Source organism: Octopus sinensis, linkage group LG8 (assembly GCF_006345805.1).
Source record: "Octopus sinensis linkage group LG8, ASM634580v1, whole genome shotgun sequence".
Classification (NCBI taxonomy): Eukaryota; Metazoa; Mollusca; class Cephalopoda; order Octopoda; family Octopodidae; genus Octopus; species Octopus sinensis.
Genome location: NC_043004.1, coordinates 58,218,651 through 58,231,150, shown reverse-complemented (window position 1 = coordinate 58,231,150; position 12,500 = coordinate 58,218,651).

Genomic DNA, 12,500 nt, shown 5'->3' with positions numbered 1-12,500 from the left:
TCTTTCGATCACTCCTTCTCTCTGCCTTTCTCTCTTGCTGTTATATCTATCTATCTATCTGTACTTTTTTGTATCTATATACGCATTTCTCTGTGGGGTTGAAACGTTTCTAAAGGTTTGAATACGTTTCTATATAATATAATTTGTATGTTTGTGAAGAACATCAACGTGTAACGCAAAACAATTCTTTAAGAAGAAAAAAAAAAAATTGTAGGTGGATATATATTTCTGAAATATTGTAAGTATATATATATATATATGTATATATATATATATATATATATATAATAGACGTAGCATTCGTAGATACTCCACAAAAATCATTCTATACAAATGGATTATACACAATATATCCACCACACGTACACATTGTGTGCGTATGTATGCATGTGCGTGCGTATGTATGTATATATATATATATATATATATATATATATATATATATATATATATATATCTATATATTGTGTGTGTGTAGCACAACTGTAGCATACACATATACGTCTTAGACTAAATCGTTTGAACCGATCCACAACAAACATAATTATATACGTTCACAGACATGACAAAATATATTTTATTCGTTCAACAGTTAAATTATAACAGGCATATATATCTACGACAGTTCAGTTTTGTTTATCAATTCGAAGAAATTATTCCACCCCTCTTTATTTGTTTAGTTATTTTTTATCATTATCGTTACTTTGCTCAAGAAACTTTGGCCTGCTTTATCTTAAAATTAACGCACATGCGAAACTTGCGCAATCAGACATAGAGATGGATACAAGCCTAATTCTGTATAGCTGAAGAAGCTTCATCATCCGTGATGTAATAAAAAGGGAAAGGGAAGAGCTATATATGCATTGGAAGAGAAAGTCCGCTGTGTGTATGAATTGCGGACGTTGGGCTTTCTCTGTTCGTTCTAATTGTCGCGGCCAATTATTTTTTCACAACGTTAATAATAATAATAATAGATAATAATAATAGATAATAATAATAAGTATTATTTCAAATTTTTGCCACAAAGGCAGCTTGGGGGGAAGGTGAGGACGAGTCGATTACATCGACTCCAGTGTTCAACTGGTACTTATTTTATCGACCCTGAGAGGATGAAAGGCAAAGTCGACCTCGGCGGAATTTGAACTTAGAATTGAGCAAGAAGAAATGCCGCTAAGCATTTTGTCCGACGCACCAATGATTCAATCCGCTCGTCCCCTTCATAATAGTAATAATAACAGTGATCCTTTCTGCTAAAGACACAAGAATTTGGGGGAAGAGGACTAGTCGATTACACCGACTTCAGTGTTTCACTGGCACTTAATTTATCGACCCCCCAAAAGGATGAAAGGCAAAGTCGACCTCGGCGGAATTTGAACTCAGAACGTAGGGGCAAGCGAAATTTCTGTTTTTTTTTATTACCCACAAGGAGCTAAACACAGAGGGGACAAACAAGGACAGACAAACGGATCAAGTCGATTACATCGACCCCAGTGCGTAACTGGTACTTAATTTATCGACCCCGAAAGGATGAAAGGCAAAGTCGACCTCGGCGGAATTTGAACTCAGAACGTAACGGCAAACGAAATATCGCTAAGCATTTCGCCCGGCGTGCTAATGATTCTGCAAATTTTTGTCACAAGAGCAGCTTGGGAGGTGAGTCGATTACATCGACCTCAGTGGCAAAGTCGACCTCGGTGGAATATGAACTCAGAACGTAAAGATGGACTATATGCCGTTAAGATTTTTGCCCGGCGTGCTAACTATTCTGCAGGCTCGTCGTCTTAACAAAAATAATAATAATAATAATTCTTTCTACTACTGGTACAAGGCCTCATGCTAATCGATATCACTAACCCCTAGTACTTGATTGGTACTTTATTTTATCAACCCTGAAAGGATGAAAGAAAAGTCGACCTCGGCGGAATTCGATCTCTGTATGTAAAAGGCTGGAAGAAAGGCTCACCGTTTTTTTCCCGCCAAATCTGTAACCTATGTGTGTAAGTTAGAAAATATTTTTATGTCCTTGCAGAATTTCGCTACATCCCTTTACGTTACGAGTTCAAATTCCACGAAGCCCGATAAAACCAAGTACCAACCAGTTTAATACCGATGTCGATTTAATTGCTTGAAAGATGTAGTAAAGTCGTGCGCTTAAATATGAATGAAGGTGGACCGGCGGGTGCGGTAGAACACCGGAGTAAAACACCCTACATCATTTAGTTGTCTTTACATTTCGAGTTAAAATTTCCTGTAGACAGTTTGGGATTTGCACTTCCTAGGGTCTGTAAAATTAACAGCTGGGGTCAATATAATTGATTATACCCACACGTGTTTCAAATTTGCTCATGTTTAGGAATCAATAGGCGGCGAGCTGGCAGAAACGTTAGCACGCCGGGCGAAATGCGTAGCCGTATTTCGTCTGCCGTTACGTTCTGAGTTCAAATTCCGCCGAGGTCGACTTTGCCTTTCATCCTTTCGGGGTTGATAAATTAAGTACCAGTTGCGCACTGGGGTCGATGCAATCGACTCAATCCGTTTGTCTGTCCTTGTTTGTCCTCTCTGTGTTTAGCCCCTTGTGGGTAGTAAAGAAATAGCTCATGTTAGGAATCAATACTATCCTTGTATATTTTACTTCAAACCCTGTTAAGGTCGGACTTTACTTTTCGCCCTTTTGGGGTTGATAAAATAAGAGCCAGTCAAGAACAGCTGTTGCTGATGATGATGATGTGGATTATATGTTTAGTTCCAGGTCAATCTTCACCAAACAGAGTTATGATCAAAAGCGTTCCAGTCGGGACTATCCAATCTTTTCCTTTTTATCATGTGTCCCTTTGCTTAAATCTGGGATACGATTTGAGGGAAATTTGGCTGCTATTCAATGGTTTGTCATGCTGATGACGGAGATTTAGTCACCCACATCTTCCATTCACTCACCCATTTCTAAGATTTGCACACCTTACATACGTATTTTACTACTACTACTAACACACACACACACACACACACACACACACAAGGTGGAAAAAAGAGTACTCAAATACCAGTGGTAGAGTAATATGCTTTATTTAAAGCAGCAGAAAATTCAACAAAACCTGTTACTCTGAGTTTCCCGTTGCCGTTCGTTTATATATATATATATATATATATAATATATATATATTATTATTATTATATTTGTTTCAGTCATTTGATTGTGGCCATGCTGGAACACCACCTTTAGTCGAACAAATTGACCCCAGGACTTATTCTTTGTAAGCCTGGTACTTCTATTAGTCTCATTTGCCGAACGTAGCGATGGTGGGTGGAGGGACAAACACAGACACACAAACATAAACACATATATACACCCACCCCACATTATATATATATATATATATATATATATATATATATACATATATACGATGGGCTTCTTTCAGTTTCCGTCTACCAAATCCACTCACAAGGCTTTGAACCCGGGACCATGTGGTTAATAAGCAAGCTACTTTCCACACAGCCACTCCTGCACACACACACACCACACACACACACCACACAAGGTGGAAAAAAGAGTACTCAAATACCAGTGGTAGAGTAATATGCTTATTTAAAGCAGCAGAAAATTCAACAAAACCTGTTACTCTGAGTTTCCCGTTGCCGTTCGTTTATATATATATATATAATATATATATATATATATATTATTATTATTATATTTGTTTCAGTCATTTGATTGTGGCCATGCTGGAACACCACCTTTAGTCGAACAAATTGACCCCAGGACTTATTCTTTGTAAGCCTGGTACTTCTATTAGTCTCATTTGCCGAACGTAGCGATGGTGGGTGGAGGGACAAACACAGACACACAAACATAAACACATATATACACCCACCCCACATTATATATATATATATATATATATATATATATATATATACATATATACGATGGGCTTCTTTCAGTTTCCGTCTACCAAATCCACTCACAAGGCTTTGAACCCGGGACCATGTGGTTAATAAGCAAGCTACTTTCCACACAGCCACTCCTGCACACACACACACACACACACACATATATATATATATATATAGGTGCAGGAGTGTAGGTATATATATATATACACATACGTCTCGAATTATGGATGCATTGGGTATAGTGGGTTAGATCGATGCTGGTGCTGGAATACTGCTTATACTATTTTATACTATCACTCCTTTTCTGTAAGGAGAAAAGGAAAGAAAAAAAAAACTCGACTTAGATTGGATTTGAACTTGGAACCTAAAGGAAAGTAACTAAATATTGTATGGTACATAACCTCCCCCACCCCGACTATGCCCTACCTACTCTGCAACTTACCGCGTTCAGTTGGGTTTTATGATTTGTTACATCGGGTCGAATGTGTAAGGAGGGGAACTGCATAGTAGACTTGCAGAAGACCCATATAGATAACTGGTATTTTTTTCATAGGTACCAGGGACATGAAAAACAAAGACGACCGCAGTGAGATTTGAACACATAATGTAGAAAGGCGAAATTAAATACTATTTCGCATTTAATCTATTACTTGACTGTTTTCACTGCCGATAGATAATACTAGTGTGTCCTTTATTTAATATTGCGCATTCTACCATATTTCGTCGCTATTTTCATGCTTGAAACCTAACAGTAATAATTAAAGAAATAATACCAATTTTTACGAGCCCATTCCTTCAGATACTGTGTTTAAGAAATTGATTGCATGTTGCATGTAGCAGTGCACGCTACCTAGGAACCTTTGAATCTCATTTATAGAAGACGTCCTCCGCCGTAGCAGCTGGTCTTTTATGAAAGAGCGAAATGGTGATGATTGTGTTTGTGGTGGTTTCGTGCTGGCATTATTGGTAGGTGTATGTCGTGGAAGTTCTACAGTTGGTGCTATAGGTGTTGTAGTTTGTGGTTGGTTGGTTGGTTGTTGCTATGATAATGTTGACAGTGTGGGATTGGCGATGGTGTCGATAGTCCAGATAGTAAAGACGGAGAAGCTGTCACCCAGCTTTAAACTCCACCATCTGGTCCTTGGCAGCATTTTATCGGAGTCCTCTACCTGTTTGCAAGCATTCGAATTACACACACACACACCACACACACACATATATATATATATATAGGTGCAGGAGTGTAGGTATATATATATACACATACGTCTCGAATTATGGATGCATTGGGTATAGTGGGTTAGATCGATGCTGGTGCTGGAATACTGCTTATACTATTTTATACTATCACTCCTTTTCTGTAAGGAGAAAAGGAAAGAAAAAAAAAACTCGACTTAGATTGGATTTGAACTTGGAACCTAAAGGAAAGTAACTAAATATTGTATGGTACATAACCTCCCCCACCCCGACTATGCCCTACCTACTCTGCAACTTACCGCGTTCAGTTGGGTTTTATGATTTGTTACATCGGGTCGAATGTGTAAGGAGGGGAACTGCATAGTAGACTTTGCAGAAGACCCATATAGATAACTGGTATTTTTTTCATAGGTACCAGGGACATGAAAAACAAAGACGACCGCAGTGAGATTTGAACACATAATGTAGAAAGGCGAAATTAAATACTATTTCGCATTTAATCTATTACTTGACTGTTTTCACTGCCGATAGATAATACTAGTGTGTCCTTTATTTAATATTGCGCATTCTACCATATTTCGTCGCTATTTTCATGCTTGAAACCTAACAGTAATAATTAAAGAAATAATACCAATTTTTACGAGCCCATTCCTTCAGATACTGTGTTTAAGAAATTGATTGCATGTTGCATGTAGCAGTGCACGCTACCTAGGAACCTTTGAATCTCATTTATAGAAGACGTCCTCCGCCGTAGCAGCTGGTCTTTTATGAAAGAGCGAAATGGTGATGATTGTGTTTGTGGTGGTTTCGTGCTGGCATTATTGGTAGGTGTATGTCGTGGAAGTTCTACAGTTGGTGCTATAGGTGTTGTAGTTTGTGGTTGGTTGGTTGGTTGTTGCTATGATAATGTTGACAGTGTGGGATTGGCGATGGTGTCGATAGTCCAGATAGTAAAGACGGAGAAGCTGTCACCCAGCTTTAAACTCCACCATCTGGTCCTTGGCAGCATTTTATCGGAGTCCTCTACCTGTTTGCAAGCATTCGAATTACACACACACACACACACACACACTTTCCACCTGACGATTACTTTCTTCTACCATCAGTGTCACGAACCCCTGATAAGGACCATAAGAGATAATTTTCCTGATTGAAATAAGCAACACATACATACATACATACATACATACATAATACATACATACATCATACATACATATATCATACATACAACATACATACATCATACATACATACATCATACATACACACACACATACATACATACATACACACACACACACATACATACATACATACATACATACATACAAGCATTATAAAATAATTTACTGTGTTGTTAAGCGGAATGTAACGGTTGTGATTGTGATGTCAATTGGGCAATTATTACGGTTGGCGGTGGCATTGTCGTAGCTAGTATTAGTAATACTTCTCCATGATATTGTTAAGAATTACCATGTTCATAGTAGTGGTAGTGGTGGTAAGAAGCGATTGAGGGGCCTTGCATTTTATTTTCGGTTTTCTGTCTATCTCTCAAATAAGCTAGCTTACCAACAACTGCTACAGATAAACTGAGTTGTCGCCAGCATCTTACTCCTTCAAAAATGATGCCGAAACCACTACTAGCAGCAGCAGCAGCAGAAAACGACATATACATATTTTACTCACAGGTTTAATTAGTTCCAAACATGTGAAAATCTAACACAGAGGCACGTGCACATACAGGAATGTATGTATGTATGTATGTATGTATTGCTTATGCCAATCATGTATGTATGTGTTATTTATAGGTACATATTTAGATCGATATATATATATATATATATGTATATATATAGCGCAGGAGTGGTTGTGTGGTAAGTAGCTTGTCTACCAACCACATGGTTCCGGGTTCAGTCCCACTGCGTGGTACCTTGGGCAAGTGTCTTCCACTATAGCCTCGGGCCGACCAAAGCCTTGTGAGTGGATTTGGTAGAAGGAAACTGAAACAAGCCTGTCGTATATATATGTATATGTGTGTGTTTGTGTGTCTGTGTTTGTCCCCTAGCATTGCTTGACAACCGATGCTGGTGTGTTTATGTCCCCGTTACTTCGGCAAAAGAGACCGATAGAATAAGTACTGGGCTTACAAAAAGAATAAGTCCCGGTGCTCCAGCATGGCCGCAGTCAAATGACTGAAACAAGTAAAAGAGTATATATATGGCATGAAAATGAGCTGCTGCAAAATACTCAGTGGCTAGCGGCATGTGTTTGAATAATACGAACAAAGGTGTACTAAATACCATAGAATTTAAATACTTGATTTATTGAAATTATACCTGTTTCCAGAGAGGGCAGAACGATCGTTTGGAGACCAACTCCGAATGGGGAGGGATAATCACATGAACCAAGACCTGTGCGAAATTGATGCCATTAAGAAGTGTCGTCAGCACAACTGTATATATTATTATGCTAGTGTATACTTTATAAATGAAAAGAGCTCACTGCACCGATGCATCCGGCCGTGTCAACAGCATTGAAATAAGAGTTGTTTGGAAACAAACAAACAAAAGTAACCACAATTTTTACACACACACACGTGTGTGTGTGTGTACGCAATTAGCCCTATCGATACTCTATCTGACTTTGGTATGAGGCGGCAAATTGAGAGGAGTTCGAGTATGTTTAAAATCGGAGTATACCGATGAATGATGTGGAGTCTCTCAGTGTGACAGAAGTCGCAGTCTTTGGATCCCTTTCTGCATGCTGGTACTTTGTGTATCCTGGACACACCAACAAAACAAACCTGCTCTCACCTTGGAGCCAGCCAAAATCTCATTGAAGCATACACTCCTCTGCAACTTCCAAGTTCTTCACTTTAATCCTTTTACCATCCCAGTCTTCCTGCACCGAACGCTCCATTTTAAAAGAGACGAAGCATCCTCTACCTTTCAATTTAAAACTCCCTTGTCGCCAACTACGCCAAACCAAGTACTTTCAAGTGCGCTTGCCCCATTTGCTGTAGGGGTTCTTACATCAGTAACGCTACAGAAATCACCAATTGCATACTCGCCAATATTATATGCAACAAACTCGGAAACTTTGGATGAAACAAGCGGTCACCTAAGTGATTTTCGTGAGCGTTTTTACAGTATTCGCTGTTTGGTTCCAAGTTCGCATAGGGTCCACAATTTCAACACATCTAGCCACTTCATCAACCACCTAGCTCTGGAATTTGTGCACACTACGGGCATCCTGTTCCGAGAAGCACAAAAAGACAGTTTTTGCCCTTTAGAGCATAAAATTTGAATGACTGTTTCTTTCCATCTCAACTTTCTGTAGGTAAAAGAATTCTTGGCTCTCTTGCATAAGCATTTCCCAGTTAACGATAACGATCAACAGCTTTTCCTTGAAAATCAGCAACATGAAGATCCTAATCTCAAGTAATCTTATTAAACAAGACAATTGCTCATACAGAAATGCTGACACTTGTCTCTCTGATCAGGCATGCGGCTTAAAGTCAATTGTGTGCGAAGAAGAGATCTCTCAACTATGTCAAATCAGATAATCGAAAAGGGCAATAAAATAAGCATAGCTGAAGGGAAATTCAAACTATATCTGTGGAGGCATGTGACAGTATGGAGGTGAACTGTGCCAAAACTCAAGATTATGCTAATCCAGTGAACAAATCATGTGGCAGTATGAACAAGGATTGTGTTAAAGATTCGAGGCTGTCAGAATAGCTAAAATTAAAGAAATATATTGTTTACTTGTGTGCGAGTCACAGTATATAATGCGCACGCGTGATTGTATGTTTGTGAAAGAGTGAGCAACAGTAATGTCTTGTCAATTTAATATCATAGTTGTTAGTAAATGTATTTTCTAATTTGGTATTATAAATTATTTGGTCGCAGTTTGAAGTTTTTAATATCTATATTTTCTTTATTTGTTCATATTAAATTTGTAATTTTGTTAACCAAAAGGTAAATTCGAAAGACTTAAAATTTTGGGAATTTGTTTATTTGTACGTAAGTAGCTGTTTACTTAGTGGAATCTGTCTCGTACTGGTATCTAGTATTTGTTGACGATGAATAGTCGATCTTTTCCTCAAGGTAAGTTCGTTCGTTATTTGTAAATCTTATTTACATTTATTACTTTTAATAGCATAAAATTAACTTTTTTGACAAACAGTGAAATAATTCCTTAAAGTAAAATCTTAATTTAAATTTATAATTGTTTTCAATAAAGTTGATGTGTCACAGTTAAGTTGACCACAACGTATTGAGGGCTGTTGTCCATACCTGTGGCTGGAGCAAGGTCCCAGCCAGAGGGAAGATGATATGGTGTTGAAAGAGAGTTGTAAAAGAATAAAAGCTGAGAGATAGACACAGAGTAATACCAAGTGTCTCGAAGAGAAGCTAGGCATCTAATCACTTAGCAAGGGTAAAAGAGAAAAAAAAATCTAGAGATTCACACATATTTGGTGACATGAGAATCAAAGGCCTGGAGTTGTCTGAACTGGATGAGTGTGGTAGGGGAAATTGTATCGAGACGTCGTTGACGAGAAGTATATTCTGGATGGAAGCAGTTCACTTGCTCTTACTGTATCAGAAGCTCGTGACTTCGAGAATCACGAGACGAGGTCACGCCGTTTAGACAATATTTGTCACGCATCAGAATTATTACCACCTCTAAAAACAAAAAAAAAGTGCTCTCTCAGACTGTCTCATCTGTTCAGTGACTGGTTCGCCTGACAGCGTTTGCTCGGTATGTCTGAAAAACTTAGTTATTTACAAACTTATTTACAAACTCTGAAATCGAATCCGGCCGAGGTTAAATCCATCGCTCTTTTGGGTTTAATAAAAACAGTGTTAATCCATAGCAGTGGATTGCTGGAATTATAAGCATCAGACCGAATACATCGCGGTATTATTTCTGGCTCTGCTTTCTGAGTTAAAAGCCTACTATGATCAACTTGGGTATCAGACTTAATTCGTCGCATAGTTTAACACCACCAATTTGAAATTTGGGTGCTTTTAGCAGAGTTTATTTAGTCGCAAACATTCAGATCAGGTCTCAGATTTGAGCATACCTCCTTCTCCCACTTTCATCAATGCCTTGGAGAACGATAAAAGGAATATCTCAAGCAAGATACAAAAGATCTAAAAACGACAACAACATCTCAGGATCTCGGAACATTTTTACAAGCCACCCCATTCAGTGCAGTGTTGCAAGACACTAACATGTGAAAGAAGCATAGATATACAAATCTTAATGTAAAACACGGACGCTTTTAACCATCGGTCCCGACTGAAGATCACTTCATTAGGAAACTGATATGTCTTGTTTCCCCGGAAAGTTACAATGTTTGGCTTCTCGATTTGCCAGGCTATCGATGTGATAAAAGAAAACGCAATCAACACTTCTGACGATCGATTTTAAATTCGGAACTGCTCATACGTTAATAACATACGCAGTAATAAGGCACAGTCTACCCTTATTTCTATGTACAGCCTTGTAAAAGACTGGAATGATTTCAGTCAGTACGCCGGTGCGAAGCCTAGACAGCCAAAGAAAGACCTGTAAATATCTCACAACACCCAGAAGTTTAAAAGAATCCGGCTTTCTTATGAAGCTTAAAACCAGTCTTATTCCACGTTTGTAAAATTTCTATCCTTAATCATTCATTTGTCATTTGGATTAAAATTCATTTCCTATTTATTCATTAATCCGTCTGTATGTCTTCCTCTCAATCAATCAATTAATTAATCAACCAGTCATCTCAGTAACCCCACTTATCAACCAGGTTAAATATTAAAACCCCAAGAAGCAAACACAATACCTATTGATTGTGAAATTATTCTGATATTTTGTGATATCTTGTTTGTTAAGTCAATTATAAACCACATTTAACAGCACTGAAACCATACTCGCAATTTAAACTTGTTCCTTATAATACACTAACGCATCATACATACATGCATATCTGTGTGTATGTGTGCCTAATGCATACATGTACATACACGCACACACAAATTAGGCACGGTATGGTCGAATAATTAAGAAGTTCGACTCCCATCGGTGGCATCATGGACAAACGTCATTTTCTATAGCCCCGATTCGATCTTAACATAAATGGTATTGAGTGGACGGTACCAATAATCCATGTTTGTGGAATGCTCACTCGCTTGCACGTGTTTGTGGAATGCTCACTCGCTTGCACGTGTTTGTGGAATGCTCACTCGCTTGCACGTGTTTGTGGAATGCTGACTCGCTTGCACGTGTTTATGGAATGCTCACTCGCTTGCACGTGTTTGTGGAATGCTGACTCACTTGCACGTGTTTGTGGAATGCTGACTCACTTGCACGTGTTTGTGGAATGCTCACTCGCTTGCACGTGTTTGTGGAATGCTCACTCGCTTGCACGTGTTTGTGGAATGCTGACTCGCTTGCACGTGTTTGTGGAATGCTGACTTACTTGCACGTGTTTGTGGAATGCTCACTCGCTTGCACGTGTTTGTGGAATGCTGACTCGCTTGCACGTGTTTGTGGAATGCTCACTCGCTTGCACGTGTTTGTGGAATGCTGACTCACTTGCACGTGTTTGTGGAATGCTCACTCGCTTGCACGTGTTTGTGGAATGCTCACTAGCTTGCACGTGTTTGTGGAATGCTCACTCGCTTGCACGTGTTTGTGGAATGCTCACTCGCTTGCACGTGTTTGTGGAATGCTCACTCGCTTGCACGTGTTTATGGAATGCTCACTCGCTTGCACGTGTTTGTGGAATGCTCACTCGCTTGCACGTGTTTGTGGAATGCTGACTCACTTGCACGTGTTTGTGGAATGCTGACTCGCTTGCACGTGTTTGTGGAATGCTCACTCGCTTGCACGTGTTTGTGGAATGCTCACTCGCTTGCACGTGTTTCTGGAATGCTCACTCGCTTGCACGTGTTTGTGGAATGCTCACTCGCTTGCACGTGTTTGTGGAATGCTCACTCGCTTGCACGTGTTTGTGGAATGCTCACTCGCTTGCACGTGTTTGTGGAATGCTCACTCGCTTGCACGTGTTTGTGGAATGCTGACTCACTTGCACGTGTTTGTGGAATGCTCACTCGCTTGCACGTGTTTCTGGAATGCTCACTCGCTTGCACGTGTTTGTGGAATGCTCACTCGCTTGCACGTGTTTGTGGAATGCTCACTCGCTTGCACGTGTTTGTGGAATGCTCACTCGCTTGCACGTGTTTGTGGAATGCTCACTCGCTTGCACGTGTTTGTGGAATGCTGACTCACTTGCACGTGTTTGTGGAATGCTGACTCACTTGCACGTGTTTGTGGAATGCTGACTCACTTGCACGTGTTTGTGGAATGCTGACTCACTTGCACGTGTTTGTGGAATGCTCACTCACTTG